The sequence below is a fragment of the Pongo pygmaeus genome, chromosome 3 (assembly GCF_028885625.2).
Source record: "Pongo pygmaeus isolate AG05252 chromosome 3, NHGRI_mPonPyg2-v2.0_pri, whole genome shotgun sequence".
In the NCBI taxonomy this organism is placed as follows: domain Eukaryota; kingdom Metazoa; phylum Chordata; class Mammalia; order Primates; family Hominidae; genus Pongo; species Pongo pygmaeus.
This window is the reverse complement of record NC_072376.2, coordinates 11,867,368-11,886,299: the sequence shown is the minus strand read 5'-3', so window position 1 is coordinate 11,886,299 and position 18,932 is coordinate 11,867,368.

Here is an 18,932-nt window from a genome sequence, read left to right as displayed (position 1 = left end):
ATAGAAGATGTTTAAAAATATTTGCTGAGTAAATTAATAGTCATTGCCTCAGCTGACAAGACTTCAAAACTATGGCATCTTTTTGAGGCTCTCTTTTTGTTCAGAGAGTCCATGATTTTGAGTTTTTTCTTATGTTCTCTCTATCAGATGTATTCCCATCATTTAAAACAAAAGCATAGTTTGGAAGCCCTTAAACTGGCCAAGTATCATAGTTTCCTAACTCATTATTTTGGGTCTAATTTCCCTTTCCTCTAGTATCCTAAGTAAGAAAAATTCACAATTTCTTATTCCTGGTGCTATTCTTTAATTCTCAGATAAGGGAGAAGCAATTCTTAATCTGATTGGTTAAATTAGCAAAAACTCTTCTAGGCTTCCTCTAATACATCTCAATGTTCTCTGCCACTCTATCTTACTCTGTCTCTGCTTCTCTGAAATAGAGAAGTGGCAGAGTGAATGGACTCTGGAACTTCCAATAATTCTCCCCTTGCTGTAGGCCAAAGTAAGATCCCAAGGGTTAGCTGCGATGGGGGCTAGCTGAGCAGAGGTTTGGCTTCAGCCTTGAGCTTCAGCTTCAGGTGCCTAAAGAATTTTCAGCAGAGCTCTGTAATGGGTTATCAGTTGCTGATTTCACTATTAATAAAGTAGTGTTTGACATCTATATTTCTATTACTCTTGTATGTATAATAAGTGACTTTTGTATGCTTTTCATATATTTTTGAAGGAAAGAACTCCTGCTATATTCATCTTTATTTCTAGCAGATTACACACTAAGCCATTAACATGTTTATTGAATTTGACCAAAGGAGAAGAGCTAAGTGACTTTCTCCCTGTCTTAGGAGCACAGTGATGGGCATCTGATAGATGCATAGTATCTGTTGAGTGAATGGATAGATTGATCAATACCTTCTGATTCTTCCTGAATTGCAAACTTAACTCCATTTCCATCTCTACTCCCCTGATCAGTCTATTCTGGAGAACTGTGGTCTCTACAGATTCACTCTTTAAAACCACCAGACAGGCCCAAGTGCTTGCCTGTGAGGATTGAGTATCCACTTGAATTTTATCACTTTACTGAAAATCTGTAACACCTTCTCTCTGGTTCATCTGAAATTGAAGACATCTGACTTCACATCTAGCAGCGGATAATTTGAGGATGGTTTTTAAATTTATATAAGAACCAGACAAAGCAACATTCAAAACTTCTTCTTAAGGGTGGATGGTTAGTGGTCAAAAATTAGGAGAAACTTGTTACTAACAAGTTGGACTAAGGAAAATCACTTCTGACGTATCCAAGACATCCTAGCCAGCAGGAATGATATTCGAGGAGATGAGTGATTTCAACACCAAATGACATCATTTTTGGCATGTTGTGATAATGTCCATAAGACATCATTCTTGCCCTTTAAAATATCTTTGTAAGAAATAAAAATGCAAGATGACTGAGGTGATTTTTCTACATGTACATATCTGAGCAAGTGGGAAGAACAAAAACACTCTTTGGGCAATCTTGCCTGCCCGTTAGAAAGTAGTTCAAATTAAGTTTTGATATACTCTCTGCTCCAAAGTGCTTTTAGACATGGTACTTTGGAGCTAAAATGAAAATACAACCAACTTTGCTTTGGATTCTTCAATGTGCGAGGTATTTTTACATTTATTATCTCACCACGTTCTCATAGGCACGCTGTGATTTCAGTATTATAAGCCACATTCTTATAAAAGAGGAAACAAAAGCTCAGAGGAGCAAAGGGACCTCCCTAATATCACATAGCTAAACAGTGAGTGACAAAGTTAGGACTTGAATGCAGATTTTTTTGTCTTTGCCACAAACCCAGTGCTCTTGGAACCATAAGTCATTGCCTTAGAGATCATTCTTGCCAATTCTCCTTTTTATAGATAAAAAATTAAGGTTCAAAGAGGACAAATACCTTCCTGATGCTCTCACAAGTGGTAGGCACATTGATTCCATAGAGATTCCGTTTGCAAACCTCAAAGAAGGGTTCAGTTCCTGTTTACCAAATACTTGTATATGGGCTGCTCTAAGTATAAAGTTTCAGCGCTCCTATAAAAATGCAGAATTTGCAAAGAAACAAAAAAAACACACCAGAAATTGTGATTCATTTGTCTTGGAATGCCAACAGAATACTTCCTGAATACAACAGTAATATGAAATGTTTTTGTTACCTGGTACATAAAAAGTCACTTATTTGATTCTGCATACTGTTATCATAAACATTATACACTTATCTTAGTTTGCAGGGCTTTCATAACGAAGTATCACAGACTGGATGTCGTAAACAATAGGAATTTATTATCTCACACTTTTGGAAGCTAGAAGTTCAAGATCAAGATGGTTGTTTTGTTCTGAATTCTGTGAAGGAAAGATCTGTTCTAAGCCTCTCTCCTTGGCTTGTTGAGAGCCATCTTCTCTGTCTTCACATAATTTTTCCTCTGTGTATGTCTGTGTTTACATTTCTTTTCCTTATAAAGACAGCACTCATATTGGATTAAGATCCACCCTTATGACCTCATTTTAGTTTAATTATCATTTTAAAGACCCTCTCTCCAAATATGGTCATATTATGAAATTCTAGGGGGTAGGACTACAATATATAAAGTTAGGGCAATAGCACAATTTTATCCATAACACACACAGCTAAGCCTCAGTAAAGAGATGCTTTCAGAGCTAGCTGTTTAGAAAGTATAACTTTGAGGGGTGGAGTTGGGGATGGTTAATGGGTAAAAAAGAATAGTTAGAAAGGATGAATAAGACCTAGTACTTAATAGCCCAACAGGGTGACTATAGTCAGTAATAACTTAATTGTTTATCTTAAAATAACTAAAATACTATAATTGGTTTGTTTGTAACACAAAAGATAAATGCTTGTGAGGATAGATATTCCATTTTCCAAGATGTGATTATTACGCATTGCATACCTGTATCAAAATATCTCATGTGTCTCATAAATATATACACCATTTACCCACAAAAATTAAAAATAAAAAAATAGAAAGTATAACTTTGATTTTCCTAAGCACAATATGTACTATTGGAAATCTTTGAGCTCTTGGTCCTGATTCTTTTCACGAGTCAAAATCTTGCGAGGAAAAGAAGTAGAAGTAGAACGAAAAGGAAAACATATAAGAAATTGTAGATTTCATCTTATACATGCCAGGTGGCCAAGAAGAGACCTGGGTGTGGAATCATGAAGCCTAGGCTGGTGTTGAGCTCTGTTACTTGGCAGCTAGATCCTGAGCACCCTGCAAGCTTGCCATTTTTTCTTTCTTCTGGAAAATAACATCTTGACATAACATGGCCATTGTAAGAATTAAGTGAGTACACTTTGTACACTCTATAGAAAATTTAGAATTTTAAATATGGGCCCCTTTTCTTAATGGCAAACTTAAAGCACAAACATAATATTTTAAAGAAATGAAAGCAAACCTGCTCCGTTCAAAGAGGCAGTGAGGAGTGCAGCTGGAACATGGTGCTGAAATCACACACCAAGCCCCCACCTCTACTAACTGAAGTTTTGTAGGAACTTTGGGGCTACTATTGAGCGTATTTTTAAAATAATTACTTTAGGGTCCTAGACAAATGCTAGTTATAATTTATTACGATTTTTTGTTTTTGTTTTATTTATATTTTTTCACCACGCTTCTCCTTTATTATTACTTTTTATTGTTTCTTGAGCCACATGAGGTAGAATCACTTATTGTTTTCAGTTTTTAAATGTGAGGAGGCTAAAATCCAGAGTGGTTAAATAACTGCCTGATATCCTGTGGCCTAGCATTTCTTAAAATGATCTATCGTGGGATAATTTTTTTTAATTTTCAATTTTCATGAACTGATGCATTTGTGAAACACAGTAAATATGAATTACTAGACAAAGAAGGCCTATAAAAAACAAGCCTAATTTTTATTAGCTTCAACAGACAGAAAATAATTCTATTGAATTTCTATAAAGGTTTCTGTAAGTCTCCTCTCATTGCATATGGTTAAACTGTATGTGACCGATGCTTTGGGTAACACTGCTGCAAAACAAACAAACAAACAAACAAACAAACAAAAAATGTGATATGCCAGTGCTCAAATACATGTTTTGTATTTGGGTCAGTATTCTTCTACTTTACATCATCATCTTTTCAATCTAAATGTTCTGAGCCCCAATTTATATATCTATGAAGTGCACATATTAACTCAACTCCTGTGTACCTCACAGGATTTTAAAGACATTTAGAAGCTATACAGTGGAACTTTGAAAGCTATAAAGAGCAAAAATATATTCATAATTTTGGCCTGAAAATTTTATCTTGAAACAGATATAAGCTGATATAAGCAATGTTACTAAAGAACACTTAGACTTTATACACTACACTGTCCTGGTAAAGTATCTCGAGTAAATTGTTTGCAAAATACACCCCTTGTGAGAGATATTTGATTATCTATATGTTGAGTTTTTAGCTACATAGAGGATGATCTGTGCCAGTTTGCCTGGGAAATTCCTGGTCTATGTCTGTTGTCTCAACTAATTATTGTGCATCTTTTTCCTCTTAAAACTCTTAGTTTGGGCAAAGAAATTATATGGTCAACCAGTCAGATGATAGATGCTGCAAAACTTTATGTTATTAGTAATAGAATGGGTGCTTTGATGGCTTTTAGCCATTGATTTTAGAAGTAATCAGATGTCTACAATAATTTCCCTACTGAAATAGTATCAGGTTGAAAACAAACAAAAAAAAAGATCTATGCTTTATGAGATTAACACCAGATTTCAAAAATAAATATTTAGACAAAGGAGATTAATAGAGAAAGAGATTAAGACTTCAAAAGAGTAAAGAGGTGAAATCTCAAAGAATTTGTGGTAAGTGAATTGCCTTTGGTCAGTTCAAAAATCTACGTCTGGTTATTTTCGTCTATTTTCTTCCATTTCATGTCCACTTAATATTCAGGTGAACCCAACTTGTCTCAGCTTTGAAAAAAGGAAGAAAAATATATTTTGGGACCCTCCCATGCTTGAAAAGAAGGTGAAAAGAGAGAGCTGGTACCCACCAGGGGAACCAAGTGATGTCCCATCATGCAGAGGGAATTCAGGGAGAGGACTCCTTGGAGAAAGCCAACCTCAGTAGGGGGAGTCAAGGCTTCCACTAACCTGGGGGCTCTGGCATTTACCGTCTCTTGCAAGATGATGTAATGACCTCTGAATTGTCTCCTGGCTTCTTCCATTCTTCTCCCTTTGAATCCATCTGCTACAAAATCGTCACATGGATCTATCAGGTTATGTCAATCTTCTACTTAAAGCCTGTCAATGACTCCCATATTTTCCTAAGATTTATCTAGATATCTTAACATGCTAAATTAGTCCATCCCAAATTTGGTCAATTCCTTTGTTTCCAACCTTAAGAGCTCTTCCTTTTCTGATTTCCTCTTCACATTTTATCAATAACTATACAAAATCTCCAGTAAACAGATCAAAAGTAGTCAAATATTAGCATCTCATATGGTTCAACCTATTAGAAAGACAGATGGCTTTTAAGTTTTTCAAAAGGGCCATTGATGTGTCACCTGTCCCTGTCACTTGCCTCTATTCATGAGGTCCTTTCAGCATTCATTCACCCCATAAATATTTATTAAGTGCCTCATGTGTGGCAGGGTCTCTTCTAAGAGTTGGGAAGGCAGTGACAAATATGATACATAGAGTCCCTGAGATTTTACATTCCTGCGGGTGAGTAGTCGATAAACACATGAGTATATATGTACCATAATATCAGGTAGGTGATAAGAGCTACTAAGAGAAATGGAGGAGAGTGAGGCGATGGAGGCTAATGGAAAAGGAAGAACAAGTTATAGTTCTGTGCCTGGAATACCCTTTCTTCCACCTTAATTCCTCAGCTTTGTTACATCTTCCACATTCTGCTGAGGCCTCACCTTTTTCATGGGTAGCACCCCTGCCCCACCCTGACACACACAGACATAGTAGATCCTTCTTTTGGAGGCTAATGTCATGAGGCCCTCTAGTTCTTATGTATGGATTTGGATTTAGACATATGCTGTGTCTAATTGTTTCATTTTATCTAAGTCTCAGTTTACTCCTCTGTACGATTAAGGTAATAAAACTCCTTTTGCTTCATGATGTTTCTGTGAGCTTCAAATGAATGAAAGCACTTTGAAAATTACAAATTACATTGCTAATTTTAAAGTATTATACAAATTTAATCAGCCATTAGTATCATCTTGCTACAATGATCAACTGATGATGGTTTCAAGAGCAGCAAGGTCATCTGAGCTGTCAAGACACTTTTAACAAAATGATCCAGTCATTCATTCCAAAAGTATTGTGTATGTGCTATGTGGCAGTTTGTGTTCTAGGTATGGGACACAAAAGCACTTTTCCTTTATGAAGTTCACTTTCAGTTTATTTGGATAAAAAACAATTTTAAAATATACATACGATTATAGTAGATATTGCTAAATGCCACGCATGATATTTTCTAAACTCAATTTGGCTTTCTCTAAGCCTTCCTCTCACATTAGTAATAATATATAAGTTTTTTCCTCCAATTAAATCTATATGGAACCATCAAGTATTAAATTATATGGCCTCAGGAGATAGAAACATAAGTAGTTTACGATAAAAAACAGACAGCGTAAAAAATAACAAAGAATTATTCCCAATGTTAGTGCCAACTTTTCTACAAGGTTGATTAATCACTGCAGATAAATGTGGCTGGAACAGGTGACAGATTGATGCTGACTGAAAAGTAAAACTTTGAAAATCCCAAGCAGATAACATAATTTATTGGTGATAATCACAACACACTCATAATTAGTAAATCTTTCAGAGTACATAGGAATTGAAAGAAAGGAAAACAAAATAAACATCTAATTTATATACTGAAAATCCTTGTTATCTGAACATATTATTCTACGTTTAATAAGGTTTGCAGAATTTGATAATATATTACAAAATATTTTCAACATGGAGATTTTTATTTTCCATTTCAAAAAAAGTTTTGGAAGAAATGTCTATCAAATTTTGTTGCTCAAACTCCAGCTTCATTTTCAAATTGTGCACAAAATTTAATCCAAGGGACTGGCCCTTTTATTACAAAATATTAAGAGGATAAAAATGATAATTAAAATGGAAATACGTATGATCTATCATCAGTAATATTCTTCAGCAGTAACTTATTTTTCTTCAATACTCCAATCTAGTTAAGTGTTAATAAAACTTACCTAATAACATCTGTAAGTGGCTGGTTTTGACAAGAGACCAGCATTCCATTGCTGTATTTGACACTTCTAAAAAATCTACTAAATAAATGAGACATTTATTTCCAGAATCCATGGAAACATGTCAATTTAGTCAACTCTGTAGTTATTATATATCTGATTTTTCATCATGTAGTGTCAAGAATTAATGATTTAAAATTAGAAGATGGGCTGTGAGTCTGTAATATTTGACATTCAATACTTATAAAATATAGAAGATGAAGATGATAATCATAGTCATTTATGCTTTGCCTACTTGAAAAAGGTGCTAATTTCTTATTAAATAAGACATTTTTTGCCACTGATAAATATGTGTGGCACTCTTATCATATGTCAGAACTTGTGATGATAATTCAAAGATAAAATGTAATAGCTGAACTCAATAAATTTACAGACAGGCAAGAAAGATTTCTAAAGAGAATAATCGAAGAGTTTAATAAGAACTACAAGAGAGGTCCTAAAGTAGCCCAGTGAGGAGAAAACTTAAAAATCAGATTCAAGGATTGAGGGATCATGGTCATTTTAATAAAGAAAGTAACAGTGATTTACCATAAGCTTTAGATTTTCCCCTGATCACCAGGTTGTTTACTCGATTTATTAGTTTGTTTTTAAGCTGCTGATAAAGATGTACTTGAGACTAAGTAATTTATAAAGAAAAAGTTATTTAATGGACTCACAGTTCCATGTGGCTGGGAATGCCTCACAATCGTGGTGAAAGGTGAAAGGCACATCTTACATGGCAGCAGACAAGAGAGAGTGAGAATCAAGTGAAAGGAGTTTCCCCTTATAAAACCATCAGATCTCATAGACTTATTCACTATCATGAGAACCACCCCCATGATTCAATTAACTCCCACTGGTTCCCTCCCACAACATGTGGGAATTATGGGAGCTACAATTCAAGATGAGATTTGGGTGTGGACATGGCCAAACCATATCACTTGACATCTCTACTTCATAAACTAATGAACAACTCAAACTTAACATAAGGAAAAGAGCCACCTAATTACCAGCCAGACTTCTCTATCCTATTAAACAAAACCTACATGTTTTCAATTACTCAGCCAAAAATGTAGATGCTGTTTTAGACTTTATTATATTTTATATTAAATTCAACATCATACAATAACTCTACTACGTATTCTCATTTTGATAACTCCTTAGTGTCCCAAAGCTACAACCCCAGAGCAAGCCATTTTCTCTCTCAATCACCTGAAAGATTGGGGGAAGCAGTCTCCTTATTACCACTCTCCAACAGTCCTTCCTCTACATAAAACTGCCTTTGATAAAGGGTAAGTTAGATCACCTTGCTCCCCAGCTTATAACTCTAATCATCCCTTTTTATGTTAAGAAAAATAAACAACAACAGAAAATCACCAATTCAACCTGTTAAAGCCCCTGCTCATCTCCTCTGGGAATACTTGTCTGAACATCATCAAGAGAACTCAATTAAGTCCCACCCCGATTCCCCAGTCTGTGCTCCCACGATGTGCCAAGCACATCACACCCTTTGCACTTTCCACAATGTACTGCAATGATCTGTGCATGTTCCTAAAAGGCTGAGAGCTCCTTGTGTGTCTAACATGCTGGGAGATTTATGAGGGCAGATGTCAGGTTATTCCTTTATATTCCTAGTACCAGCATAATTTATGAAACCTATGATGATTATTATTTCTGCACCTATATATTTGTGAAAGTTTTAACTTATCTCTAGCTAGTCATGACTTCCTTGAATAAAACTCAACAGCTCCCTGAATCTCTGTAAAAACATGGGAGTAAAATTTTTCATCTGACAAGAAGTTATTACGATGGCTAATTTTATGTGTCAGCTTCACTGGGCCATAGGATGCCCAGACAGCTGAATAGACATTATTTCTGGGTGAGGACGTTTCCAGAAGATATTAGCATTTGAATTAGTAAACTGAGTAAAGCAGGTGGCTTTCCCCAGTGTGAGTGGACATCATTGAATCCATTGAGAGACTGACTAGAACAACAAGGTGCAGGAAGGCTGAATTAAATCTACCTGACTGATTCAGCTGATCAGTTCAGGGCATTGATCTTTTGCCCTCAATGCTTCTGATTCTCAGGCCTTCAGACATGGACTGGAATCTACCCCATTGGCTATCCATCTTTCAGGGTTTTGAACTATACCACCAGCTTTCCTGAGTGTGCAGCTTGCAAATGGCAGATATTCAGCCACCATAATGCAATTTTCAGCCTCCATAATTATGATGTGACCCAATGCCTAATAACGGATTTATATTGTTATAAAAAGATCTTCATAACTGATTCATATTGTTATAAAAAGATCTTTTCCACTGTCTAAGTGCTCATTCTTTACCCTTTTTGCTTGTTTGCCTCCACTCTAGAAGAAGAAAAAACCTAAATGTCCTGCTTCTCTTGCAGCTAAGAGCAGCCATAACACACAAGTCTTGTCAAAATGAAAGTGATAGTCCGCTGGGGGTGTGTATGATGTCAGTTTCTATTCCCCAGGAAGATTTTATATATATATATATATATATATATATATATATATGCATGAAGTAAACAGTAATTTGATGAGTACTGATTCTGAGTTCAAAGTGCTCTGTAAATTATTTGAAGGAAGATGCTGTGGCAGATTAAACTGGAAAAATACTGACCCAAGTGCCAGGATATAAGCTGGGCTATGAGGGATATGTCAGAAGACAAGAGGATGGCAGGCATTTTTAAGTCTTAAAGTTTTGTTTTTACCTCTGTGATGAGATTGGAGGCATTTCAAATGAGAGTAATGCTTAATCGAAAACAAAACAAAACAAGAGAAACAAATAGATGGCAATATAAGTTCAAAATTAATGATTGAGAACACATACAAAATATTCATTATAATGTGTGCTACTACACAAAGCTTCTCTGCTGTAAGCTGTCCCTGGTTTCTGACTTTTTTTTTTTTTTTTTGAGATGGAATCCCGCTCTGTTGCCCAGGCTGGAGTGCAGTGGCGCGATCTCGGCTCACTGCAGCCTCTGCCTCCCAGGTTGATGCCATTCTCCTGCCTCAGCCTCCCCAGTAGCTGGGACTATAGGCACCTGCCACCACGCCCAGCTATTTTTTTTTTTTTTTTGTATTTTTAGTAGAGATGAGGTTTCTCTGTGTTAGCCAGGATGGTCTCGATCTCCTGACCTCATGATCTGCCCACCTCGGCCTCCCAAAGTGCTGGGATTGCAGGCATGAGCCACCGCGACCAGCCGGTTTCTGACCTTTTGAATTTTTTTTTCAGACACTGCCTCAGTTTTGGTTTCCACAGAAGCAGAGCTTGATCCAGGGTCTTAGGTATGGGTGGTTTATTTGGGAAATCATTACATGAAGCGTGAGTGAGAGCCTGAGGAGACTGAGACCAGAAGAAGGAAAAGCCAACAGGAGTGGCATTGACACTGTAAGCAGTAGGGGCTTTGTTCTACTGGGGCCTCTGAAGAACCAATGCATCCCAGAATTTCTGCCCAAATAATGGGAAATGGGGGGCATTTATCCACTGGCTCCTATACTGTGTTGGTTGAGGGTGTTCTTTGGGGTATGAATAAATCTGCCCTCTGGGCTGCCCTTGTGCATGGGGCCCATTGACTTCTTCAGCCTCAGAAAGAGCCCTTTTCTAAGGCAGATAGTGGCAAGTCTGGCTTGAGAGGTGAGGCTTTGTTGTAATCTGAGTGTGAGCTCGCGTAGAGCTGTCCATCACGGTGGTGAACGCAGAGGCTGGCTAAGAGGGGTGTGCTGTCGGGCACTGAGAGCATCTGCTACTGGCAGCAATCCCTACCCTTTGAAAGTCACCGAGCTCCTTTTCCTCAGTTCTGGCCTCTGCCACTCCCAGACCCATGGGTGGTTCAGAAAAACACACTGCCTTTCCCACCCATGGCCTCATGAATTTCCAAAATTACTTCCTCCTGACCTTGAGCCTCTCTGCAGGACAGACTCAGTCAGTAGCTGAATGTCACCAGTTCTGAACACTGACCCCCTGCCACCCTCAAAAGTAGAAGATGAGCTACTAAAGCAAGCTGGGGCCTGGAGCCTTCCCTCTGACTCACTTCTTGTCCTGGAGAGCTCTGGCTTTTATCATAAATATCATTTACCTAGAACTGCCTGTGTCACCGATACCAGGTGAAATGATTCATAGACGTGGCCTTATTTTATCCTCATATCATTCATTATGAAATGGTCATCATGCTCCCCGTTTTATAGCCAAAGAAACTGAATCCAAGAAGGAAACCATGCTGAGTTAGCAGGTAGCAGAATGAAAGTTTGAACCCAGTTCATGAAAACTGCACAAATCACCATCTCAACAATACCACCATGACTGTTCATTTGCACTCTTCAACTCCCAATCTTGCCCCACGCTGCCTTCACACCTTCAGACTGTGCTCTGCTGTTAAAGTTGAGGGCTTGTTATGCTTCATTCATTGAGGTCCATTAGCGTCCTGTTCCTTATTTTCCCCCAGGAGGCCCTTCGTCTGTGACGGACGTATATCTGCTCTCTGCCTCAAATGCTCCCAATTAGAGTGACTTCATGGCTTCTCCTAGCAGTCTGTTCCATTGCCTAACTGCTCCCAGTGGTCTAACATTTTCCCTGATATTTAGCTTTGATACTCCTCACTGCAGCTTACAGCTTGTTAATTCTCATTCTGCCCTTGTTGATTAATAAGAAGACTGATCCCTGCCCTTCTCACAATATCTTTTTATGAATGTGTCGGCAGAATGATGGCTCCCTTCAGCAGCCCTTCCTCAAGCTTGAGCTGCTCCAGCTCTATTAACCTCCCCACAGAGGTCTCACTCTCCAAGCCTGGGACTATTTGTGTCCCTCTCCTCTCAACTGTGTCAATTAGCCTATGTCCTTGGATAATTTATAGTGTCCAGAAGGGAGCCCAGCGTTGGAGAGACAGCCAACTCCAGGCAGAGACAGGCACAATGCTGTTGAAATTCACATACTCCTTTTGCAAAGTGATATCTTAGTTATTTTTTCCCTGAGGCAGACAGCCAAGATTTCTCCTTCTCAATGTCCTTTTTATGAACTTGGACTAATAGAGTGTGGAAGCTGATTGGGACTCCCTAGATCATTTCCTTTATTTGGAAGTGAGTAAATGGAGGCATAGAGGGAGTGAGGAGTGAGTAAATGGAGGCATAGAGGGAGTGAGGACAGTGCCCAAGGCTACTCAGTGGCTCAGTGATCCAGAGAAAGTGAGGACCAGCTCTGCAGTTTTCTAGGTCAGTATTCCTTTCATTGTATCCATGAGACTGGACTTCTGAAAATATGATAAAACTGGTTCTACCAAAAGAAATAGAGCCCAGGAGTGTGTTGTCATTGCAGGCAATGGAGCAAAGAGGTGTATGGAGAAGAGCGGTGCACAAGATCTGATGTCAAGTAAGGTGTAGACTGTAAGCGACCAGTGGATTCGGCAATGGAGAATCACACAATGATTTGGGGAGCATATTTTGTGAAAAAATGCAGGGATGAATGAATGGTTTTGATTTGACATGCTAAGGAGTGGAATACTGAGGAAGAGGCAAGCGGACTTTTGACTGGCTTCTTTGAGAAAACATTTTAAGATAATGGTGTAGTATAATCTAATGGTTAAGAAAACAGGCTTTGGATTAGACAGATTTGATTCCATAATCAAATCCTAATCCTTTGGATTAGATAGATTTGACTCCATAATCTACCATCTACTAGCTTTGTATCCTTGGTCAATTTACCTAACCTATCAGAGTCTATTTTCTCTTCTATAAAAGAGTAATAGCATAATAAAAGTAAACATCTATATGTTTACTCTTAAACATATATTATTTATATATAATATATAACATACCATATGTCTATATATGACACATTTATTATGTTACATAAAATATCTGATACTACATATAATATATTATTATGTTTTGTTACACATAATATGTTATGGTACATATATTTATAATATAAACTAAATGACAATTGAAAATAATAATGAGATCTAATTCTCAGGGCTGATGTGATAGTTATATGTGATAATAACTCCAAAAAATGATTAATATTATATATGTGGTTCATGGTGAATGCATAGCAAATATATTAGCTACAGCCATTAGCATTCATTGCCCTTACTGTCGTCATCGTCCTCATCATCGTCATCATCATCATCATCATCATTTTCATCACCATTATTCCAGTACAGGTGAACTAACACCTTGACCTCTTTTATAGAGTCATCTTCCTGACCACCTGCCTTCTCACTCCTAGCAAGTGATTCTTCCTCCCTCCCTTATTTCACAGAGACAACAGATCATTAGATATGAAATACTTCACTTTGTTCTTCTTACTACTGACAAATTTACCAAGTCTTATGCATCCTTCTACCTTCATTTCTCTTCTTATTGGAATAGCTGTTTTCTTTTTAGTTTTTTTCTAAGATGTAATGTTTGACACTACCTCTGGCTCAGTGCTTTTTGTATGACACTTCATTGTCCTATTATAATATCCATCTTCAGGATATTATATTGCTGCAAGCTAGCCTTCCCTCCAAACTATACATTCCTAACAATGGACCGCTTTATTTTTTTTTATCGTCTTTTACAATGCAGATAGGCTGAATATTTCCTAAGTCAACAAATCCTGTTTCCTTTTTGCTAAACAGTTTTTTCTTCAATTTATCTCTTTTCTCTTGCATTTTCTCTTGCATCTCGCTATAAGCAACAAGAAGAAACCAGTCTGTGTCTTCAATACTTTGGTTGGAAACCTCCTCAGCTAAATATCCAAGTTAATCAGTTTATCACTTACAAGTTCTGCTTTCCACTCAATTGTAGAACACAATTCAGCTAAGTTTTTGGCCCCTATAAACAAAGACTGGTTATTTTCAAGTTTCCAATAACATGTTGCTTATTTCCTTCTTGAGCGTTCAACCTTAATGTCTTTACTGTTCGTATTTCTACCAACACTGTGTTTAAGGCTATCTAGGGTTTTATTTTTCCTTAAACTGCATCTCAAAATTTATATAGCCTCTAGCCATTTCTAATTCTAAAGCCAGTTCCACATGTTTAGGTATTTATTATAGCAGCATCCCCTTTGCTAGCACCAATATCTGCATTAGTTTTCTGTGGCCCTTTTAACAAATGATCCCCAACTTGGTGGCTTAAAACAACCAAAATTAATTCTTTTACAGTTCTGGAGATTAGAAATATAAAATCAGTATCACTGGGCCAAAATCAAAGTGTCAGCAGGGCTGCACTTCCTCTAAAGACAGTAGGAAAGAATCAGTTACATCTCTCTTTTACCTTCTGGTGGCTGCCTGCATACCATGGCTTGTGGCCGTATCAGTCTGTTTCCATGATCACACTGCCTTTTCCTCTTCTGTGTGTGTCACAGATTTCTGCCTCCCTCTTAAAAGGATGCTGGTGATTATACTCATAGTCCACCCAGATAATTCAGGATGATCTCTTGATCTCAAGACTCTTAACTGTCATGTTTGCAAAGTTACTTTTTCCATATAAGGTGACATTTAAAGGCTCCAGGGATTTGGGCCTGATATATTTGGGATCATTATTTCACCTACTATACAATCTGATCAATTTCTAAAAAAAAAAAAAAAAAAAAGGAACTATTTTTGAAGTTATCTCTATTTCACAGTATTTGTTTTTAAGTTTAGATAAAAATATCTACGGTGTTAAGACAATTATTAGCATCAGCACATTAAATTGCTCAACACTGTGGTAGACATTAGATATGCATAATCTTGTTTGATTTTTAAAATGAACTTCTTGGTCAGTATTTTCATACCCATTTTATAGTTAAAGGAAAAGATTGATAATCTGCGTAACTAATATATGGTCTACTAGAAGTTAAATTGGAGTTTGTCTGATTTTAAAACCTGAGTTCTCCCTAGGCCTAGACTACTCTGCTCTATGCACTTTGGTATTAGGGCTTTTTGGAGACTTGAGGTATGTCATCCACAAAGCAAACAAAGAAGGCTTAGAAGTGTAAGTCTCAAGAATGACGTACATTTTTTATTCAGCTTCTTTAAACAATGGTGCTGCTGTCACTCATCCTTGGCAGTCCATCATACATGTGTGTGGCCACGGGTGTACTTTCAGCTGACCACACTGGTCACCAGGCTGTGACCACACAATTCACAGATGGAGTTACAAGCTCAAAGAAGTCTTCATACATACAGGGCCTTCTCAGAAATAGTCTCAGTGACCACACCCCATCTATCTTCCTGGGTTCAATGGGCTGAGTTTAGGGAATATCTTGGTGTGGATATAAACTTCCATTCCTGTGTAATTACCCAGTTTTTTTTTATTCCAGTTGTCCTGAAAAACATGTCATGGTCTTGCTGTGGGAAAAGGAAATATGTTCATGTTTACATGAAATAGGAGTAGGAAGTGCTATCTAAAGCTGCCAAGATAGGTAGAGATGAAGCTTTAGAGAATGCAGACGAAGCAGATGAGATATTCAGCTTTTGGGGTAGGTTTCAGGAGGAAATGGTAATTATGTGTGACCTCTAAATATAAGTAATATTTGGCTGCATGAGGATTGTAAGATATGGGAAAAAGCATTTTGGTTAGGCTCAAAGTCAAGAATGCATAGTGTCTTGAAGAAAACAACAGATTATTCATTTGACTAGAGCACAGTGAAAAGAATAAAAGAAGAGAGGGTTAAGGTTAGATGTATAGGCTCAGGATTGTCAGATGGTCTTTTGTTTGGATTTCAGATTTAATTCTGTTTGAAATACAAATTCGGGACAGAGTAGTCACATCATCAAGAATATTCTTAGTGCACCAATAATCTGACAATTGGTGGAATGGATAAGACAGAAAGAGACTACAGGCAAGAGAAAAGGGTAGGAGGCCCATGTTCAGGCAGGAGGTAATGATAACTTAAACTAGGGCAGTAGCAGAAAGGGAAAGGAAAGAAAAGAAGACCAAACATATTGTGTAAGTAAAACCCACAGACTGCATCAATTGATGGATAGTGTTGGCTAAGAAAAGGTACTTGAATTCAGAGTTCTAGCTTACTTGACTGAGGTACAGACATACTAGCTAGGGTTATTTACAAGTGACGGAAACATACACTGGCTCACTTTAACAAAATGTCTTTTTAAAATGATTTTTATTATTATTATTATTATTATACTTTAGGTTTTATGGTACATGTGCATCTCACACCAGTTAGAATGGCAATCATTAAAATGATTTTTAAGGAAGGATTTGGAAGTCACTCAAAGATTGAAAGGACATTAAAATGAGGCCTCCAAAAAGGACAGAAATGAGAAAACTCTAGGAATTAAAGCATAGTCTAGTAAGACTTTACCCTTCAGGATAAATCAGATTGAATCATTTAGTCTACTTAGTCTAAAGACTGAAGTTCCACCGAATACGGGAAGAAAAAGAGAGAGAGAGAAAAAGAGAGAAAGAAACAAGAGAAGGGAAGGGAAAGGAAGTCCCATTTATTGGTTGTATGCCTACTCCCTGGCCAGAGGGCAGGATGGCTTCATTGTTAGGCCATCAAGATTGTATCTGACAGGTGAGAGATAATTTCCCAAAAAAATCTTGCCAGAAAATGGGAAGGATGCTGACTAAGTGAAAACCAAGGATAGCCACCTCTGAGGGCTAAGAATAATATAGAAATTTAAGGCTTCAGAGTCAGAGCTTGCTCTGTGGGATATCAACTCTTTCACCTGCCTATTGAGTAACCCTGTGAAAATCACTTAAGTTCTCCTAGTGAAGACCATTAAGAGCAAATGCACATACTAATGAAGGTATTGTGATTTATTTCCTGTTTGATTTTAAGGGAAATATTTGGTTAGAGTAAATTATATTAAGGAAAAATTATTCTATTCCTAGTTTACTAAAAGTTTGTTTTCTGGGTCATGAACTATTGTTAATTATATACCTGACAGTAGTGTATTTTTTTTTTTTACCATACTGTGTGCTAAATATGCTAGAATTTTATAGAGGATGTTGGGATCACAACTCATAAGTGACGGCATCTGTAGTTTAACTTTTTAATTCTTTTATTATAGGCTCACTTTGTTAGGTTTCTACATCATGGTTATACTTATATATCTTCTGGAATTTAGAGGTGTTCTTCTTTGTATTCTCTGAACCAGTTTAAATGATGTATAAATAATCTATAACTTTAACTTGAAACAGTGTAGTCATAAAATTATGTGAAATTAGAGTCTTTGGGGAAGTAATTTATTTTTGCCTTTCAACAAATTCCATAGTTATTGATCACTTTAGGCTTTCTAAATTTTCATGTGTAAGTTTTGTTAATTTATATTTGTTTCAGGGAAAGCGTACATTCCTTCAAGGTGTACAAAATTTTTTGCATAGAGTTATTTAGACATGAAGGAGAACAATTGACAAGATATTTGAAAATGTATAGAATTAAGGGAGTGTCAAATTTGTATATATTTAATGAGATTGGGAAGATCACAAATAAAAAGGCAGGTAGAGGAGGGTGATACGGTTGAGTAGGAGGCTCCAGAATTTGGGGTTGAAGCACTAAACCAGATAGGTTGCTTGAGATAAACAAAACTAAAGATAAAGTCAAAGTCATAGTCAGAAAGAAACACTAAGAATAGAGCGAAGAAATTGGAGACCGAATATCATCGTTAAATGCAGCTGAGGAGATCAGAAGCCAGGAAAGTAAAACTGAGTCTGGGTGTGATGAGTGGAGCTACAGGTGGTCAAGAACCAAGATTATGGGAGAATTCTTGAGGCGTATTTCAAAGTCCTGTGGTTCTGCGGGTTAGAGATGTAAACACAGAAGAAAGATGCATTTATTCATGATTCTTTGGGTTTTAAAAAACACAAATCTGCCAACTTACTCAAAGAAAATGAACTGACTCATGTGACTCAAAGCTATTTAAGGGTTAAAGCTATCTGTGGGAAAACTGTTTTCTCTTTATCTGTTGTGTCCACTTTCCATTGTGTTGTTTTCAATCTCAGGCAGGCCATCTTTTTGTTGTATTAAAAATGGCTCTGGCAGTTCCAGGCTTTCTCGTTCCATCATTTCTGTGTAATCTCAGAGGTTACAACCACTTCCTTTCCAGATCGTTGCACAAAATTCTCAGGGAAGATTTTGGCTCTGCATTGGTCAGGCTATTATGCTGTGGCCAGGGAAATGGATATATGCTCACTGGCCAGGCCTGGTGCACATGTACACTTGAAGTGGGGAGGACTAACTAGGAGAATTAATAGTGGGAGAGGTCAGTCTCCCAAATAGATGAGTAGACTGCCCCCCAAATTATATGCATGTATGTGTGTGTTTGTGTACATGGAGCTTACTGATTCCAAGCAACTATGTATATACACATAGGTTGCTGATTCCAACTATATATATATATATACACACACACACACACACATACACGCACACACACACATATATATACACACACACACGCACACCCACACACATATATATACACACACACATACACACACACACACATATATACACACACACACATACACACACACACGCACACACATATATATACACACACACACACAGATATAGTCGTTCCTTGGTATCCATGGAGGATTGGTTCCAGGACCCCCTGGAGATACCGAAATCTGTGAATGGTCAGTCTCTTATGTTAAATGGAGTATGTGCATATAAACTACACACACCTTCTTATATACTTTAAATCT